Source organism: Eublepharis macularius, chromosome 11 (genome assembly GCF_028583425.1).
Source record: "Eublepharis macularius isolate TG4126 chromosome 11, MPM_Emac_v1.0, whole genome shotgun sequence".
Classification (NCBI taxonomy): domain Eukaryota; kingdom Metazoa; phylum Chordata; class Lepidosauria; order Squamata; family Eublepharidae; genus Eublepharis; species Eublepharis macularius.
The window spans coordinates 40,429,134-40,448,778 of NC_072800.1; the positions used below are offsets into that span (position 1 = coordinate 40,429,134).

At 43.1% G+C, this 19,645-nt stretch overlaps 1 protein-coding gene across 1 annotated transcript in view; it reads right to left on the minus strand.

Annotated features, from left to right (window-relative positions):
• Positions 1–18,366, minus strand: part of LRRC3B (leucine rich repeat containing 3B) — a 68,019-nt gene extending 49,653 nt beyond the window's left edge. The window contains exon 1 of the mRNA XM_054991738.1: positions 17,928–18,366. The gene's annotated coding sequence lies outside the window, so the exon portion shown is untranslated. The remainder of the gene's footprint in view (positions 1–17,927) is intronic.
• Between the last annotated feature and the right edge of the window lie 1,279 nt (positions 18,367–19,645).

The following is a 19,645-nucleotide window of genomic DNA, read 5'->3' on the forward strand; positions in this document are numbered from 1 at the left end:
CCCACTCAGAGGATTTACAAAGTATGTCCTGCCCCTTGCAAGCGGCAGGAAAGGGACCTTTAAACGATTAAATGCCCCTTTCCCTGCCTGAAAGGGGCATTTAAAACCTACAAACCACGAACTGGTTAGTAACTGGACCAGTTCCGTGCCAGTTCATGGTTCGTGGAAACCCCACGAACCACAAACCCCATGGTTTGGTTTTTTTCTGGTTCGTGCCCAAGTGTAGTCTTAACCACTACACCAAACCAAGTAGAATCAACAAAAATCTAAACTGCTTCTATATTTCGTAGTGAAAGTATATTGATGTGACCCATACCAAAGCTCTGGGGAAGCTATTTACATACAGGTGCACCTAATGCATTATTCCATTTACCTCAGAGGACATTAATAGAGACTATGTAGTAACATGTAGGTTATAGCAATTCTTTATATTTCCTTACCAAATGCTGCTTGCTCAAGCATCGGTGACTTCTACTATTGTGTTCAAAGTATGTACTGCCTCCCAAATACATAAGCTTTATTGTTATTATTGCTATTGCTGTATTATTTTTATTTATAGTCTGCTTTTCTCACTGAGACTCAAGGTAGATTACAAGTATGATAAAACTTTTCAGTCCATGAGTAAATGGATTACAAAATATGATAACATCAGTCAATCAGGAAGTGGATTACAAGATATGATGACAATATTTGAATCTAACAGCAAAGGTTCTTAGTAAAAAAAAATGTAGCTGGGCTGGGATTGTACAACAGGATGGGGGTGGGGGAACAAGAGCAATATGAGCAAAGATGTCTATTTAAGACAACAGGACAATCAGCGTAGGAAAAAAATATGCATAATAGAACTCACCTCCTGAACTGCTCCATTACATCATAGCTTTATTCCCTCTACAATAATGCCCTCCTGAACAACTCTATTTGGCACATTTTGCAAAATAATAGAAGTGTAGAGGCCTTCCTAATAGCCGCAGATCGACCATTCCACATCTAGGAGCCATCACAAAGATAGTATGTGAATAGGCAGCTGCCAATTTTCCCTGTCTGTAGGGGAGTACCTTAAGAAGACCTTACAGGATGAGCTAAGCTGTCACAGTGGAACACAGAAAGAAAGGTGGTCTCGCAGGTATGTGGGTCAAATGCTTTTAAGGGCTTTGTAGGTGATAGAACTTTTAAGTGAATCTGGTAACTGATCAGGAACTGATCAGGAATTAATAGAGTATCTGCAGAAAGGGAGTGATATATCCTTTCACCCATTTAAGATATTCTCCATCTACTCATCACAATCCTGAAGACTGCTTTTGCATGCACCAGATCTTTTATTTAGAAAACACTGCCAACACTCTGAGCTGAACATGTTGGGGAGGGGTATCTCCAAAGCAACGAAATAGAAACCACTATGAATTTTTAAACAAAATGGTAAAATGGAATATAAACTGGTTCAAAGTAATCTGAAACAGCAACCAAACCTTCCATCTTAAAAATAAAATTCTTCAACCCCTCAAAATAAGTAACACATTTTATCTTAGGCTAAACCAAACTTTTCACACATGCAAATGTCTGTTAAAACACTAACAGCAGTACAGCAGTTTGAGTTCATCTAACTTTCTTCACATGCTGTTCCGCACTGATGATTAAAAACTGAAAATACAAATAATTTACTCCTAACTTCTAAAATTTATTCCCCTGCTCAGCAACTTTAACAAAAAAATTGATAAAAATTAGTTTGCTATAAATTTATTCAGCCGGAGTTGGGGTGAAGAGAAAGGGAATTTATAAAGGAACGGCATTTTGGATGTCATTCAAATGTACGGTAGATAAAAAATGGCTGATGCTGATACCAGCAGTTTTGGTATGCTGCATCTTAATATAACCTTTGCTTCACTTCATCACCTTCCATCATAGCCTTGTTGTCTGAACAGGATTGCTATGCAACTGAAGAATACAATTTTGATTCAGAGAGCTGGATTCTTTTTATTGCCTTGGTGGTGTCTTCAAAATTACAGCATGTAAACTAAAAGGAAAAAAGGACCCAAGCATTTAAAAGAAATTACAGTGGATTGATGGTGCCACCCTAAGCAGCGTTATACACTCCTACATATATGACTTAAAAGGGCTGTAATTCTGTTAAAGATGTCTAACAACAAATGCCTTCAATTCCAGGTAGCCAGTAAGAAAGAGAAGTATGTTCTGTTCCTAACAGAATGAGATCCTTTTATATTGTTACTTTTGTAAATGGGCTAGAGATGTAATCTTTCTAGAAATGTTGAAGCTATGAAGAAAATGAGTTTTTTTAAAAAGGAAAAAACTCAGAAATTTGGGAGGGAAACTGAACTTTATGTAATACTTCCTTATGGAACATAAGCTTAAATTACTTGAACTGCATACAATTAATCATTTATTACTTACTTAGCCATGTGGCATATTTATGTAATTTAAAAGTAAAAAGATCTTCATGTTCTATAAGCAATATGACTATACCCAATACGTGAGACAGAGCTGCAGACTGCTGCACTCTGTGCTGCCTTAGCTCACGTATCTTAGCTTTTGCCGTCTGAGGGTCAGTAAAAGACAAACGCTAAAATAGGAAACAACTTTCATAGCAAATAAAAGAAAGTGTATGATTTTGAAAGAAAACAATTTCATACAGTCACAATAGTGGTGTGTTTGAATGTCAAATTAAATTTTATTACATTGAAAACACAGTGTAGTAATAGGTTGTCTCATCATCACACACATTACAGCATATTAACTGTGAGCATTTAAACAATTAACATAGCTTTCAACATATGCTGTACATGTCTACAGTATACATAGTAATTATTACCTAATGTTGTAGATTGTCTTACATTTAAAAAAAACTTCATACCACCTACGTTGGGTGAGTAACACCTTGTCTTTAAAAGCATTTCACACATTCTGAAAGAGAAAACATTTCATTGCCTTTTTAAAAGCGCTCCGGAATATTTCCAATGAAAAAAATTAAAAATGGGGGAAATAAAAAGAAGAAAGGGTTTCTTCCATTTCCATTTTTTCCAATTTTCCCCACCCCCTCAAATCTACACAATGGGCTTTAAAGGGAAGAGCAAGGGTTTCAATTTCTGAAGCTACCAAACAGATGATGGATTGGGAGACAACAGTCCCTCTAGCTGAAGCTGGGTTTATATGTTTCATCTTTACACTGTCACTTGCTTTTTCCCCTCTTTCCTGCCCTACCCCTGCTTTTCATGAACATTTTTTCAATCTGTCCAAATCCTAAACCACAATCGAGTATTTTAACAATAAATGTACAATACATATATACCCATTTTATATTTCTAGTTGTGACTTTTCTTTGTATTAGACCCTCAAAATTAAACTTAGTCAAGTAGATTCTGGATGCACAAGAGCTGAAGAACTAACTTTACAACCCAAACACAGTGATTTGTATCTCAATGCCTGTCAGCCTCCAAAGGACCTCTTCGAGTAACCTTGTGGCCGCTAATTAAAAGCAGCTTTGCTGACAGAATCCACCACAGGAACAATCAAGGACACCACCCAAATTTGACCCCTATTTAACTATCCAATTATATATCATGATCAACGGAAATGCAAGCAAGATTTGTTTAAACAAAGATTGCTCTACAACAGAAAGTGGATGCTCCTTTAAAGGGTAATGGTATCTTTCTTTACACAAGATTTCGAACCTTCTGATGAAATGGATAGCTCATCTTCATTAACACTGAAATGGGGGTTTTCAAAGAAATCTATGAAAGGTCATATTTCATACGTTTTCATACTGGGATGAATTTTCATACATTTTCAGACTGAGATTTTCATACTGTGTCTGAAGCAATTACCTCATCTGCTATGGTTTTAAAAGCTCACAATTTCATTTAAAAACACATTAGTGGTGCCTGCATACAACTTTTACTTTTATGGCAACCTAAAATCTAACTAGCCCTTAAACATTTAGAGTACACAGAAATAATTACAAAATCCTATCACCAGGCATTGGTTTATGGAAAACCCTGTTTAAGTTTAATCATAATCAACACGTACACTGGAAAACTACACGTCTGTGGTTAAGAGAATGGCTGTGTGGATGGAGCTGTTTTCTCTAGAACAGCTCCTGATTCATCTGAGAATCATATAATCAGTCAGATAGTTCACTACATTAATACAGTTGTTGCATTTTAAACACCTAGTAGTTGTACTAAAAACTCCCCCCCACACACACACACACACTCCAATACAATTAGACTCTTCAGAACCAATATTCAAATAGCACGGCAATTTTAAAATCTTTATGAACTGGGTAATAACCTCTTCAGTCCATAAACTCCAATACAATCCACTTCATAAACCACCTTGTACATGTTCTCTGTAGTTTTAGTATCAGATACTGTAACAGAATTGGTAGGAAAAGGCGGTCTACAAGGACATTTTACAAGTGACTTTTCCTAATCAGATCAATCCCATGTAGGGAAAAAAAACCATGTAGAAAAATGTACCATAGATCATCTTTTGGGAAGAATGTCCGTATCAATTTGCTCAAGATATATGCTGCAGGAATCTACAATCTGCAGCAACTTTGAAGCACATATACTTACTGTAATATAAGCAATTGTATAATAATCACTACACAATGTGTATAAAATGTTTGATCGTGTTCAACAGACATGTTGGCTTGGTTCTTAAGCTCCCTTTCCATTTGCACTCATTATTTCTGCTCATATAAGAGGGGGAGGGTGACTTTGCTGATTCCTCCCTCACTACAGCTCCACACATTGACCCGCATGGTGTTCCTGGGAATCCAACAACTCTGGAGGTTAAAAAAGGACTGCGGAGGCAGGGGGGTGGAAAGGTGCCACTTTTGCTGTTCATGTAACACAGCTCTGCTTGTGCCCGATAAGATCCACGTACATGTCATCTCACAGCGAACTACCATTACCTTTGGGCTGAAAATGTTTCTGCTTACAACAAACTTTGCACCTCACTTGAAAGCAGGAAGCAAAAAAAGTATCAAGGAAACTGTTCTGGCACCAAGTGTCTTCAGTAACATCTTAAAATTCGTGATCTTTTAAAAAATATTTTCTTGAAGGCAACAGAGCAGTCTTCTAACCTTGCTCCTCTCTTGCCTGGGATGAGGGGCTGAGAGCGGCCAGTGCCATTTTAGAGTATGATGCACGCTCTCTGCCTCACTTTCTTTGCCTTAACAACGACTTGACTTTAACAGGAGACGTTGGTAGCACAAGGCAGCGGCACAACTGATGCTACTGGCATGCCTCGGTTTGAGGACACTGGAGGAGCAGCTGCAGGAATCTGTCCCTCTTTTTGTCTTCTTGCAAAGCTTGCTGGGCTCAGAGAGGACACTGGGGCATGCACAGGCAATGGATATCCTCTGCTTATTCAGCAATAAAAAAAAAGAATCAACCGTGTCAAGAACACAGTATTTGCAACAGCGTCAATAGCAACCCTGTCACAACCCACTAATCATGAAGCAGCCTGCCAGCAATGCCCACGTCACCCATATGTGGAAGTAGTCCACCAAAGCACGCTAATGCTGGCATGCCTCCCTGATGTTAACCCACTGCCACCCACCCATAGAACACAAATAACGGAGGAAGCAAAGGGAATGCAGCATCTTCTGTCATCAGGAGGTCTGTAGCGTGGCCAGTAGGAGTCCTGGAATGAACACACTCCAGGGAACTCTGCAGAAGCAGGCTGAGGGCCAAGCTACAAGTGACGAATGACACTTGAACAGCAAGTGAACAGACTCACGTGTATTCCTCCCTGTTCACTTGCACTCCACTTGATCACGTGAGTCTGTTCACTTGCTGTTCAAGTGTCATTCGTCACTTGTAGCTTGGCTCTGAGTCAACTCCAGCAACCATGCTTCCTTTTGCCAGACAAACACACACTGAAGGAAATGTTTTGACCTCATCACACACGAACCTCTGTAGCTCACTTGGCAGAATGCCCAAGACCTCTGCAGCTCATCTGGCCACATGGATTCATACCACAATAACTCTGAAGCTATATCAGCGCACTGTATATGGGACTGCCCTTGAAAACAACTCAAAAACCTCAGCTGATATACAACATCGCTGCTCCATTACTAGCAGGAGCTAGGTGGGGCAAGTTACACCTATTCGGCAGTTTCTCCATGGGTTGCCAATTAGTTTCTGGGTGCAGTTCAAGGTGCTGGTTATTTTCTACATTTTCTTAATGAATTGGACTCATATATCTGCAGGACTGCCTCTCTTGATATGTTCTCCTCCAAAAGCTTCACTCGTCTGTGTGAGGCCTTTTGAAAAACCACCCAACAAATAGGAAAGCTCAACAGCTGACCATACCGGAGCATTCTCTTCTGTGACCTCCCCCACTCTGTTGGAATGCCCTGCCTGAGGGGGCTCCCACACTCCTATTGTCCAGAATTATTAAGAATAGCATTTAATAAAGAATATATTGTGTAGTCTTGATGTTTGTGGAAATTTTCTAGGTGGTTTTTATTCTATTTATGAGTAGTTAGTTACTATCATATTTATTGTAGTGTTTTTATTATATAATTTTTAAAAAAAATTGTAATCCACCTTGAAGGTGAAGTAAATAAATAAACTCACACCACATACACATGCAAGAACAGTTCTCTAATTATATGCCCAACACACTGCATAGATCATCAGGAATCAGCATGCAGCTGTGATGTTGAAACTAACCATACCACACCAAGAAGGGTTGTAGAAAAAGGCATCGCAAAGTGCAATTGCCCAGCTACAGAATATCCAGGGTCCACGGTTCAAGGGCCACATGGAACTAGCTATTGGACAGCCCTGGAAAGAAATCCAGGCACATCAGAGGATTTGTGCCATCAAACACAAACATTCGGATTGTGCTGACTGGAGTTCTCATGCCAATATTTTTAGCCGGCAATCCCCCATGCACCATCCCTCTGTTGCATTCAAGGGGTTTGTTTCAGCCACCTGCTTCTAGCCATCCCAGAAACTCGTTTACTGCATCTCTCCCCCTTCTTTAGCCCCATCATACAAACTGCATGTCTTACATGACACCAGCAGTGATCAAGGGAATTAGAGACTTCCTCTCCCCTTTGTACTGCTCAACAAACAGTGGAGGATGCCCCCTCCAAGTGTGAATTCTGTACTGAGGATGGCTGAGGACAATAGGGAATACAGGGGAGTGGAAACCAATCTGTCCTTACCAAGCTCCTATCAAACAGAGACACAGCTGCGGCACAAATCAACCTATTTACTGAGCAGCACCAGACATGGAGTACTGAAAGCAACGAGAATGGCCCTTTTTTGGGTTCCAGTATGAGCCTTGTGCTTTTAAAAGCCACACTGACAGAGTTAGATCCTGCCGCTGCACACCCATAAGAGAGACAACTAGGCTGGTCAACAATGGTCTGTTAAAGAGCCTGCAAAGGTGCAGGATCCAGGCTAGAACAAGAGGACTGGCACAGCAGTCACATGCAACAGTTGGCTGTGTTGTTTGTTATCTTCCTTGTTTTTTTGTGCAAAGCGTTTCCCCTTTTTGAGCAACAATGCCTGTTCTGGGAGGTTTCCATCACCATGGTCTCCCCCGTGTAAGTCTACAGAGATGAAGCCCCATGCTGCGCCACCTCTACCTTTTATATCTGAGATACAGGCATTATGGCTGAAGTTTATATAGCACTTCGGAGAGCTGTGACTGACTGCAAGCCTAGTCAGTATAATAAGTTGTGCCATGGTTTGAAGCTGTGTCACGCAAGGCTGAGGAAGGGGCGGGTGTTCTGGAGTTGGCACTGGGATAACAGACTGGGAAGCAGTCAAGAGTATTCAGGATACCAACTAAGCCCCACTCTTCTCCTGAAACACCCCTGATTCTAACCATCCAGTCCCAGCACTAGGTTTACACCAGCACAGCACTGACGTGGCACCAACATTCCAACATGCCACCAGTGTATCTCCACATACACTGGCACACCTTTGAAGGGCGCCACCATATGTTGGTGCTATGCTGGTACAGGGTTTAGTTAGTATCTTATGCTGTTCAGAGAGAGTGTTTAGCACTGTGCTGTTAATCTCTGTAACCCTGAAAGATTTGCAAAATACTAATCTTAAAATATTCTAAAAAAATAAGCAGTCCTTCCTAAAAAAAAAAAAAAGATACCCATCAACAGACAAAATGTTGGATGCCAAAGGAGCAAATGTTTTCACGTAACTCCCAACACCTTCACCACAATCCAAAATGCAATTCATTTTGCACCTATACAGAAACAATTCAACTATGGTCATTCCACAAGGCCTGTGCAGGTCATGTTGGTATGGATGTACTGACCACCATGTTCCCTATGTTGTAACTGCTGGTAGTCACTTCACAGTGAGATTCTATCCCTATTCTAATCTTGAAATTGTTTCATTGCATGTTCAAAACAATGACCAACCTAAGTTTAGCTCAACACTCAACTAAGAATGCATGTTGAGCCATGAGCTGTTCTTAGGCCAACATGGCATCATTGCACCAAGTGACTAAAATAAAATTTCTCACAGGAGAATGAAAAATGTATGGGAAGCCATCATATGCCTAAGGTCACAGAGAAAACATTATGGCTTTATCTTGGAGAAGCAAAATACCTAGGTGGATTGTGAAGACAATTGTAAAGATTGCCAGGTTCATAACCCAGAGTTTGTTACAGCATTTTCATGCAAGTTGCTGTTTTCTGTATTTGGGTGCAGAAGAATTTTTTCCCATTGGACAACCTGACTAGAAAGAGGGAGTGGGAATACAGCCTGGCTAACATGAGGCACCTAAAGATGTTTATCCTACAAGGAGCATTATGCAATGCACCAATGCTCTAAAATTCTCTGTGGGATCTAAACTTATGGCCATATTGCTTAATGCTTCCCATTTTACTCTACAATTTTTTCTTTACACTATATTTGTCTTCCACTCTATCCTCTCTATTATTTAACAATGGATATAAAACATATTGTGCAGGGTCTAGCCAAATTTCAGCCCCTTTCAGCCCTGCTGATTTCAGTATGGAAGATTTCAGTATATTCTTAGCTCTCCAACTGATGTTAATGGAACTGAAAAGTACTTACGCCCATTACAGATAAGCTTAACACTAGTCTACTTTGCAGCTCATAAATGTGTTCAAGTTTCAGCCTCTTTCTTCATTCAGTGATTCTCTCTTCCTGTCATAACTCTGTGGATTCATCAGCATGATCTTAATCATCCTTATTTAAAGGCCCCCATCATACCCCTTAGAAAAATCAAATATTGGTGCCAATGCATCTATGACCTCCTCTGTCTGGCGTGATGAGTTATCCAGGAGAACATATACTGAGGAAAGATTCTCCTACATCTCTATCCCAGTCCTCACTGGAACTCTTCTGTTAGATGTGGTTGCACCTGGAGACCAATTAGCAAGTAAGGCATAGCTGATGAGAATATAATGAGGAAGTGGAAAGAGATAAACAGAGCTCTAGGGACAAGAGCAGTGTGATAGCACGCCAGAACTTAGGAGCAGACCCGGATAGCATTAAAAAAGCAGTAATTCTGGAAACAACTCTTCCTGGGCTTACAGACAAACTCAGAAGACAAACAAGACAGTGGTCTCCTGAGGCCCGGCAACGTAGAATTTGAACTTGGGAAGAAAAAAACAGCTGTATGCTTCTAGTCATTTGTTTCATTACTGCTGCCATGATCAGAAGCCTTACAGCGCCACCCTAAACGGAGTAGCACCCGTCTAAGTCCACTGAGGTCAGTGAGCTTAGAAGAAGGGTGTAGCTGTCCTTAAGACTGCACTCTTAGGAACCTAAAGTAACAGTTCGTGGCAAAGTGTAACAAAAGATTTCTAGTTCTGAAAGCAGCAGTTTCCTGCTTGTCAACATCACAAAACAACACAAAATTGCAGCATGCTGCAAAAGCCCTGAAAGTGTTCAATGAATTGAGGAGAAAATAGGGGGGGGGGGGGGAGTCATGTGTCTCACAAGGATATCATAAATGCAATAATGGTATATTCTTTGCTTACTTCTCCAAGCAAGATTTTCAAATCCTATATTCAAGGCAAGGCAATAAGTTTTGATTTTAATGCTGCTTTTGGTTCTATAGAAACTTACAAGCAATTTACACAGAATCAGTGAACGGCTAATTAACTACTTTGTAGTAGTTTTACAGTATAAATAGACTTTCATCTGTGCCCCTAGGAATTCCAATCTCACCACAGCCATGAATCTAGGCTCTTACACTTGCCAAACTCAATCTCCACCACTATGGTAATATGTCATATGAAGCTACCGATTTTAGCCCACCAAATCTCACTGTGACAATTAGTGAAACTGTATATATTGAATGCTGAAAATCTATACATCTTTAAAGACCATATGATATCTGCCACAGAATACAGAATTTACAACCATTTGAAGGCTTAGCAGGAAGCACAATCTAGTTCTTATTATAAAACAGAAAGTGATGCTTTATTAGCTTTTCAAACAACTGTATGCTTCTAGTCATATGTTTCATTACTGCCTTCAAAAATAACTCTAAGGAATATATATATACACATGCCATTTCTGTCCCAGCTTGAAATGCCTTTGCAAGTCTTATAACATATCCCCCACCCAAAGTGTCCATAAGTGACTGAATTAACACAACAACTGGCACTTTGGTCACTGGCATACATAACATTTTTAGATGAGTACTTTAAAACCAAGTTTACGTAACATGGGCACTGACCAACTGAGATGAATACTATGTCAGGAACTCAGTAATCCATGGGTCATGGCTGGTGGGCTGTATTTGATTTGGTAAGCCAAATGTGTATAAGGCTCTGTGTTGCCCTAAGACTAATGAATAAATCAGCAGCTCGAAGCCTGTGCATTCCCTACCCCCTCAACCCCCCAAAGATTTTGTGGATTCGGGGCTCAGGTTGTTGATATCTTCAAAATCATATCTTTCTTTTAAAATATCTTTGACTATCATGCACCTCAAGAAAAACAAATCAAATCAAAGGTACCTTTCGGCATGTTCAGCAATGCCAGTGCAACAAAGCCAACCCCCAGGAAGTGCAAATCAGAACATGGCTTGTGCCACAATAGCAGAACATTCCACTGCTCTGCCACAGCAGGCCTGAAGGATAGGCCATCTGTTAGAAGAGAGCTGCAACATGAATAAATATTGCAAACATTGCCTTGTATTTCTAAACAGAGAGATGCTGGGGCTCAGCTTGGCCAGGAAAACATCATCGGGAAGACTTGCATGAAACTCCCAGTGAATGAAAACAGACACAAAGACCCACATGTCTCCATAGCCAATCCTGGAGATTAAAGACAGGTACAGAGGGTAAACCCCGGCACAAATGCTGAACATGTCTCCCTCTCTTTTGACCAAAGGACACAGGAGTCAAGTCAATCAAAAATACTATGACGTTTTCTAACGCCCTGTCATGATCTGGCAGAAACAGATTCAATCACACTAGGATTTCCTAAACCTGGCACCAAAGAACAATAAAGGATGCAATGTATCATGCCACACTTCCTTCTTGCTTGCTTGCCTAGCCAGTATTTTCTCTATCCTTGATATGCCTCTAATTTTTTTCATCCATACATTTAATTCTGACGATAGCTCAAAAATGAAGACCAAAAAATCTGAGCAATGGGACCATGTTCAGACAGAGGGGACATTGCATAACATCTGGGGGAATCTCCAGGTTTCCAGGAAAATCCAAAACATTTTTTTTAAAAAGAAGCCATTAAAATTCCCTTAGAGTGGAAAATGCTAGTGAGAACTGGTGAAATCACATCAGACCTGTGAGGAGGCAAAGGAACCAAGGCACTGCAGCCTGGGCCTAAGCAATTCCGAAAGGACAGGCTGTCGGGCAAAAGCAGTGAAGACAGAGGAAGTGTGTGTAAAATAGGGAGTGGAAGACAGTAAAGGCTGGGAATAGAAAGGGGAGAGAGAGAGACAGAGGAAAACAGAGGAGGAAAGAAAGTGGAGCTAAGCCTTGGAGAAAGGGAGAGATAGAGTGGAAAATAGGGAAGAAGGAGAACAGCTGGGTGGGAGAGAGTGTATGAGTGTAAAATGGGAGAGGAAGTAGAGATAAGAATAGGGAGAGGGGGGAAACAAGGGAGAAGAAAAGCCTGGGAGGAACAGAGTGGGACCAGTGTGAGGGGATAGGATTTCCCTCCCTTGTGAGTCCAATAGTCCCCCAGCATATCCCTTTCTATTTCGCTACCCATTCTGAAGAGCAGTCTGAGGACCACTGCTTCTCCCTTGGTGGGGAGAATTCAACTGTTTGGAGTTACGGAAGGAACACATCTCAGTGTGCCAGCCATACAATTCTGAAAGATCTGCCTTTGAAAAAGGGAGAGGCAATTTCACTCCATTTGCCCCTCACTGGAGACCCCCCCCCTTTGCCGCCTATGCGATACCTGAAGCTCCAGTGAGACCAGGAACAAAATTCCACAGGCTTGGGATACTGGAGTGGAAGGGAAAAGCAGAATTTACCTCTTCCATGAGCAGATATTGTTGGATACCACATAGTGTTAACAACAGGTAAAGCCAGAAGTAGGAGGAATATAAATAAATAAAATTTGTATGTTTGAGAGCCAAAAATACCCACACCTATCCCATGCACGGCTGTTCCAGTACAATCAAAGGTGGACGTTTGTGGTCCAGCTCAGCTATGGAACTCCAAACCAAGACACTCACCATAATCAGAAACAACTTTTGTATGAACATTAAGACCTATTCCCTTAGTTGTTGTTAAACAAGTTAACAAGCTTTGGGCTTGGCAGCTCTCTAAAGCAAGGACTGCAATAAAACACAAGATGAGGCAATTGCTGCCGAAAATGTAACCTTTTTTCACACCAGTAAAAATTCCACAAATAAGAGGAAACTAAAACATTAACAGGAAGGGGGCTTAATGGAGATTTCAAAGGAAATAGACTGAAATTAGAACATTCCAGAATAGGACCATATTGTTAGAAAGAGAGGCAGTTCTGCTTGGTCGTTCTTTCTGTCAGTCACATTTTTATCGCATCCTTCCTCCAAGGTGCTTGAGGCAGTGTACATGGTTTGCAGCTCCTCCACTCTGCACATGTAATAGCACTACTTTAAAATATATATTTTTTAATTTGCAGATAATTATGTAGAAACGTCCACAATTCACTGAAATCATATCATGAAACCACTCTTCCATTTTTTTCTTCCGCCATGTTGTGTCTCTGAATGCAATAGCCCCAATCTATAGATCCTCATACACAAAAATGCTATGAACACATGCTGCAGTGTACAAGGATCTCTCCTGCTGAACAAATGGTTCTGTCAACTCTGATCACATTCCAGGGAATGGGGTTGCCTGGGGTTATGGGTTTCCTCCCAAAACAGGTGGTTAAGCTGCTGTGCATAGAAAAGAATTAGTATACCATTATGTCATATCAAGGACAGCATAATGTAAAACGCTTTATATAACTACAGGCTATGGGCTTCACTTTGGCAAAATAGCTCCTAATGACTCAGCAAAATGGGATGTTTAAAAACTCAGCCCTGTGCTTTTCAAAGAGGAACTTGTTACTTGACATTGTGTCTCAATGAACATGTCAAAACTTCTCTTAATCATGAGCTGAACACACAACTCTTTGTAACATGAACATCATTGAGGGACGGTTTCCCATAACCAACCTGGAGAAGGTACACTTTATCAGGCTACGGAAAGAACCCATAACTCTTGCTGACGCATGCTGCGTATAGCACAGCTGTACTGCCAACTGAGCAAGGGATGTTTTGAAATATAATTTTATAGTTTTGAAATATAATTTGCATTTCTTCTTCACCCACAAGAATGTCACTCAATAAACCCTTTATATAATCACTGAAGGGGTCTAAAACTGTAGTGGCTGACCAGGGAAGAGATCTTGGGGTCACGGTGATGGCCTTGGTGAAAGTAACAACTAACTGCAAACCTAACAACACTTTTCTGGAAGCAAGCCCCACTGAATAGACCTGAACTGAATTCTGAATAGACCTGCTCAGGGTTGCTCTGTGGGACAGTGGTGAAAAGGGCCGATTCCAGAGATGATTAGGAAAGGGACTGAAAATAAAACAGCAAACACCACAATGCCCTTCTATAAACCTACAGAGGCACCTCAGTTGGATGCCACGTTCAGTTCTGAGTAGCGGCCAGCTTATCTCAAAAAGGACATTGTCGAACCAGAAAAAAGGCGGGGGGGGGGGAGCAAACTACATGTTCGACATCTTAGAGTACCTTTCCAGCTGGAAAAGGTTAAAGAATTTAGGGCTTTTGACTTTAAGAAAAAAATTATAAGGGACATGACAGAGGCCGTTTCCACATGGCTTACCTTCCCTCGGAACAACCCGGAACATTGAGCAAAAAACCCAGAAGATCACGTTATCTCGCTCAAGAAAACACGATCTTTCATAGTTTTTGCGCGATGTTCCAGGTCGTTCCGAGAGAAGGTAAGCTGTGTGGAAATGGCCAGAGATTTATAGAGTTATATACAGTGAAGAGAAAATAAAGTGATATTTCTTCTCTTGTCACAAAGTACTAGAACTGGGGGGGGGGGGGTGGAACCAATTCAGCAGTTGATTCATGACAACAACAAAAATACTTCTTCAAACAACACATTAAGTTACTTATGGGAATCACTGCTACAGGATGTAGTAATAGCTGCAAGTGTAGTGCCTTTAAAAACTATTTATGCAAGTAATTACTGGCTATTTGGCTATTATTCAGCCATTATGACTAAATGGTACTTTCATATTAATCCATCTCGTTCCAGGGAACAGCAACAGAAAAAGGATCTGGATTCTGTGCTCTGGTTGGAGACCTTCTGAGGTACCTGGCTGGCCACTGCAGAAAACAAGATACTGGATCCACAGGACTCTCCTTATGTTCTCTCAGGCTTATGAAAATTGTACCTTTGTTGGGAAGCTCCTTGTCTTACAATCTCCACTTGTCTACTTACTCTTCATGTCTGTTTCCATGAAGCTTGATCTCTTAAGAAGCTTGTGTTGGGAGCCCCTAGTTCTCTGTTAGACTGCTGGTCACTAATACATCTCTAGCAAGTGCTAACAGTGTGTGCAAACAATTTGTATCCCTCTGTAGGTAGCTCACAAGTGCTGCGTGGGTTCCCTTGGTGCTGAATATGTTTACGTGCTCTTTCTCCCCCTCCCCCCTCCCCCAAACAGCAGGTTGAGAAGGATGAGCACAAAAGTATGTTTCCTCATTAAATTAAGATAAATTGCTTTTTATTAACGACTTTAAAAAGTCTTGCCGAAGCTTTCCAGATGCATTTGCATCAGAAATTGTTCTAATTGGTTTTATATTTTTAAAAACTGCCTACCAATTATTCTCTCTTTATTTAGGCCTTGTCTTAGATTTAAAAGGTTACAATTTTGCAAAGGTTAAAAACAAGGTTTTGTATTGATCTAGAACCAATGAAGTTGGATTCAAGAACCAATGAGTTCTAGAACCAATGAAGTTGGATTCTTGGCCAGGCCACCCCTTCTAAACAGGCATTTTATCTATCGAACACATTTTTATCCTGTTCTTCCATTAAAAGAGCTTTTACACCTCTAAAAAGTTATTCATTCCCTTTCTGCACCCTGCTACTATCCAAAGGCATTATCCAGCCAAGCTAAGCACTTTTAATTCCCTTTGATTTCAACTCTTCCATTGAAACTAGTGAAATCTAAAACAGCACCATTTGGGGATGGCTTGGGCATCCAGTTCAGCAAATATGAACCATTTGGCTTAAAACAGCATTTAAATCCAAGAATATACCAGCTTTCAGAAAATGAATGGTGAGATGCTCCATCCTCCTTGCTTTGTCGACACAACTAATTCCACTACAATCAATGCATATTTTTTCAAAAATAAGACAAAGCACAATGATGTGAATCCAAAAGTGGGCAAACCACTTAAGTATCCTATTTTCCCCCCAAAGAGAAATGTGACCAATTTAGTTTCTTAGTAGGATTTTCACAATTTTGCCAATTCCTACAATTATTTCTTGCCCTCTGTTTAACTCCAGCTCTCTGGTGACATTCTCAGAACGTACCACAGGGCTTTCTGACAGCGTTGACTTGGGACTATCATCCTGAAGCAACGACACGGAAATCCGGGATGTTTTCGCAAAACATCTCATATTACACATACATCACCAGAGTGTTTGCATGAAACACATAACTCCACCCATTTGCCTAGCCAAGATAAGGACCCTGCTGTTGTTTAAATGATCACTTACCCCTGAGTTAAAAGAAAGGAGGGTCAACAGTGCCTGACTCTAGGGTTTCAACTCACTTCATCCTCCACTTCATCCCTTGAATGGATAAACAAACCAGGAGCTGAAGTGAGTGAATGGGCTGTTATCCTTCGATAACTGAGCATGTAAACAAGGCCTTGCTTTCCAAAGTGGTTTCAGATGCTGGATGTGAAGAGGCTGCCTTAGCATACAAGCAAGAGAGGTACAAACTGGTCCAAGACCAGTTTCCTTTTCAAAAGGGCTTCGAACAAAGTCTTTATGTTCATTATCTTCCCAGCACATGCAGCTTACCAGTAACCATCTTTCTCCGCATCTAGAAGCAACGATTTTTCCTGCAATAGCCAATGCAAGATTCCTAAAGGCCCCAAGAACCACAAACTGCTAAATGATTCCTAAGAACCTATCAGTAGTACAAAGGCAATGGAAATTTAACTTGGATTTGGATCTGACCTTTTTTTTCCTATTGGTGGTCAAAGGCGATATTTCTCACCAACTTCAGAAATGTCAGGAGGGCTGGTTCCAAATTTAATTTTGGATGCAAGTCAGTCAGTGGCAAATCTCCCATTTACATTAATGGATCCCACCTCTGTTCCATTACCACTTTAAGAGGCCAAGCCTGTAAGCAAAACTTATTTACACAAATCTTTTCAATGACATCAGGGCTTATTTAGAGCACCAAGGGCTGCAGAACACATCCAATTATTCCTACAATTGTTCTGACACTCTGAGCCAGAATACTAGTAAATTAAACCTAACCCTGGGATATCAGAAACTGATACTCTGTTGAGCATGGAAAAGGTACTGGAGACTCAATTTATAATACTGCTTATATATTCTAAACTTTGATATCAAACCACATGCTCATTCTGCACCTGTTATTTACAGTCCCACCATGAAGTCATAAGCAAAAGTTAAGGCTGTGAACGTCCTATCACGAAGAACATCTTCGCCACGCACCTGACACCAGAATGTGTTCCATTCCAAGCTTTCCTACCACGCTCTTTCCCTTGGGAGTATTTCCTAGAACCTTTCCCCTCCCGCTCCAGAACATGCCAATTTCCTTATATTGTTTGGCCATCGTTTCCCTCTGAGTTAAGCACTGGACCAATTCAAACATTTGATTTGGTGTGATATTTTCCAATTGTCTCCAAAGACCATGTGAGAATCCATTATATTCACTTGCACATGCACCAGTGTTTTAAAAAGGATGTGGAATTTCATTTGCTAAAAAGATGCTAGGGTGGTGGTACCACCCTACCCAGTCCATACAGAGAAATGCACACAGAGGCACAAATTGCCAGTTAGCAGCACTTCCTGAGGCTCTCTACACCACTCCAGACGAGCCATGAAATTGCTCATCTCAGCCTCACGTTTTAAGGTCGCGGCCAGTATCCGATCAGGGCATCCCACCGCCTTGTACATATAATTTTTTCCTGCATCACCGTCGGATCTCGACACGAACTCCTCACCCTTGCTACATCCTGGAGCCTCTTCCCAAAGAGGGACAGGAGGCTTGCCGAAATGTGACCGATCCACGAAGAGAGCCCGGGGGTCTGAAGTTGCCCGAGGGCTCTATGCGTACCGGGAAGCCCAGCGAAGGCACCAAGCCCACCCCACGCACCCCCGCGCGTGACAGGGAACGAGTTGCGAGAGCCTTACCAGGTGCAGCGGGGAGGCGAGGCGCATGAAGAGCTGCGGCTTGGACCCCGGAGCCTCGGAGCCTCACCTGGGAGTCGCCGCCGCTGCGACTGCAGCCCGGATCCCAGCCCCGGCTGCCATTTGTTGCTCGCCTGCTCGGGGAAGCCGTAAGCGAGACATTTAGGAAGAGCCTTTCCGCCCCATCCCGGCGAGTCTCGGGAGCCGCGCCGTAGCAACCGAGCAGGGTCCCCAGTCTTTCAGTGCGGAGAGATCCGCAAGCGATCCGAGGCACTCCCCGCCGCTCGGCTCGGCAGCTCGTCCGCTCTTCGCCTCATGTTGCGCTGCCAGCCGGCGGGCACGTCCCAGTCGCTCCGGCCCTTCGCTCCTCTCGCCCCTCGAATGCTGATCAGCAGCTCGGCGGCGCCCTGCAAACCCGGGCGTGGCACCGAAGGAAAAGCGGCGCCTCGGCGCGAGAGACGCCTGCCGAACCCGGGGACGCCTCGGCTCCGCTCTGCGCCAGGGAGGCGGCGGGGCCCCGATGGCCTCGTGCTCCACAGGTGCTGCCGCGGCGGCGATCGGGGAGGGGCTTCTGGCTGTTGCAGCCCCCGCCCTCTCCTGCCCGCCCCGGGGGACTTGGCATTCCGCGGGAGGCGGGAGGGAGGGGAGCAGCGAGAAGCCTTAAGCTGCTTCCCCGCGGGCTGGCGAGGCGCGCACGCAGCCTCTGCCCGAGAGGGAGCTGCCTCGCGTTGGAGGGGTAGTTGCCGTTTATTAGACGTGCAGGGAAAAGAGACGCCGGCTCCGAGCAGCTGCTGGGCGCGCTCCTGTCCCCACGCTGGAAGCGACTGCAGGCGGAGAGGAGGCCGAGCGCAGCCACAGCCTCCCCCCCTAAACGGGCATCCCAGGATTCCGCCCCGGAAAGGTCATCGGGTTAGCTGGCGTCTCTTCTCTCCCCGTGGGCTCTGCTCCGCCCTGCGAGTCCTCCAAACGCCTCTTTCAAGAAGACGTTCCCTGCGGTGCCCATGTGTTTCCCTCCGAGTCTCTCCTCGACTAAATCTGGCGTTCTTTCTAAACGTGCTGCAGCCTTGTGAGGGATTTGCTTGCAGGGTTTCGAATCCTACCCCCACCCCGGCCGGCCACCCACCCGTCGCTGCCACCTTTGTTTTGCTTGTCTGTACAGTGCAATCCCAAACGGAGTTGCACTTTTCTCAATCCACTGGATTCAGAAGGGGCAACTCTGTTTAGGACTGCGCCGTTCACCTGCTCGTGCCAGCCCAGCCCTTTTCCAGCTTTGATGCAGTTCTTCGTGACGCCCAGCAAACTCCTGCTCCTGTTGCTCTCGCTCACCGGCTTGTGCTTCTGCCACTTAGGAAATCCCCCAACGTCCCCTTTGGGCTGAACGTGCCAGCCCTGGAAGAGGAGATGCGATTTTGCCTCGTTGTCCATTTTGGAACACTAAGCCGGCAGCAGCCACACCTCTGCAACGTCTCCCCCCTCCCCCCGTCGATCCAGCAGTCTCATTGCCGGTGATGCATCTTTTATCTTTCAAGCTCACTCGGGAATCGTGTGTGCGCAGCTCAATTCCCCTCTCACCGTTTTTGAATGCGGGGGTGGGAGGGGAGAACCTGTCAGGAGGCATCTGCCTCTCATACCTGCGAATGGAAGCATTCCTTTCGTGCCCGCCGAACCACCCTCCCCACCCCATTTGCACCCCTATTTCTTTCCTCTGTTTTCTCCAGGTA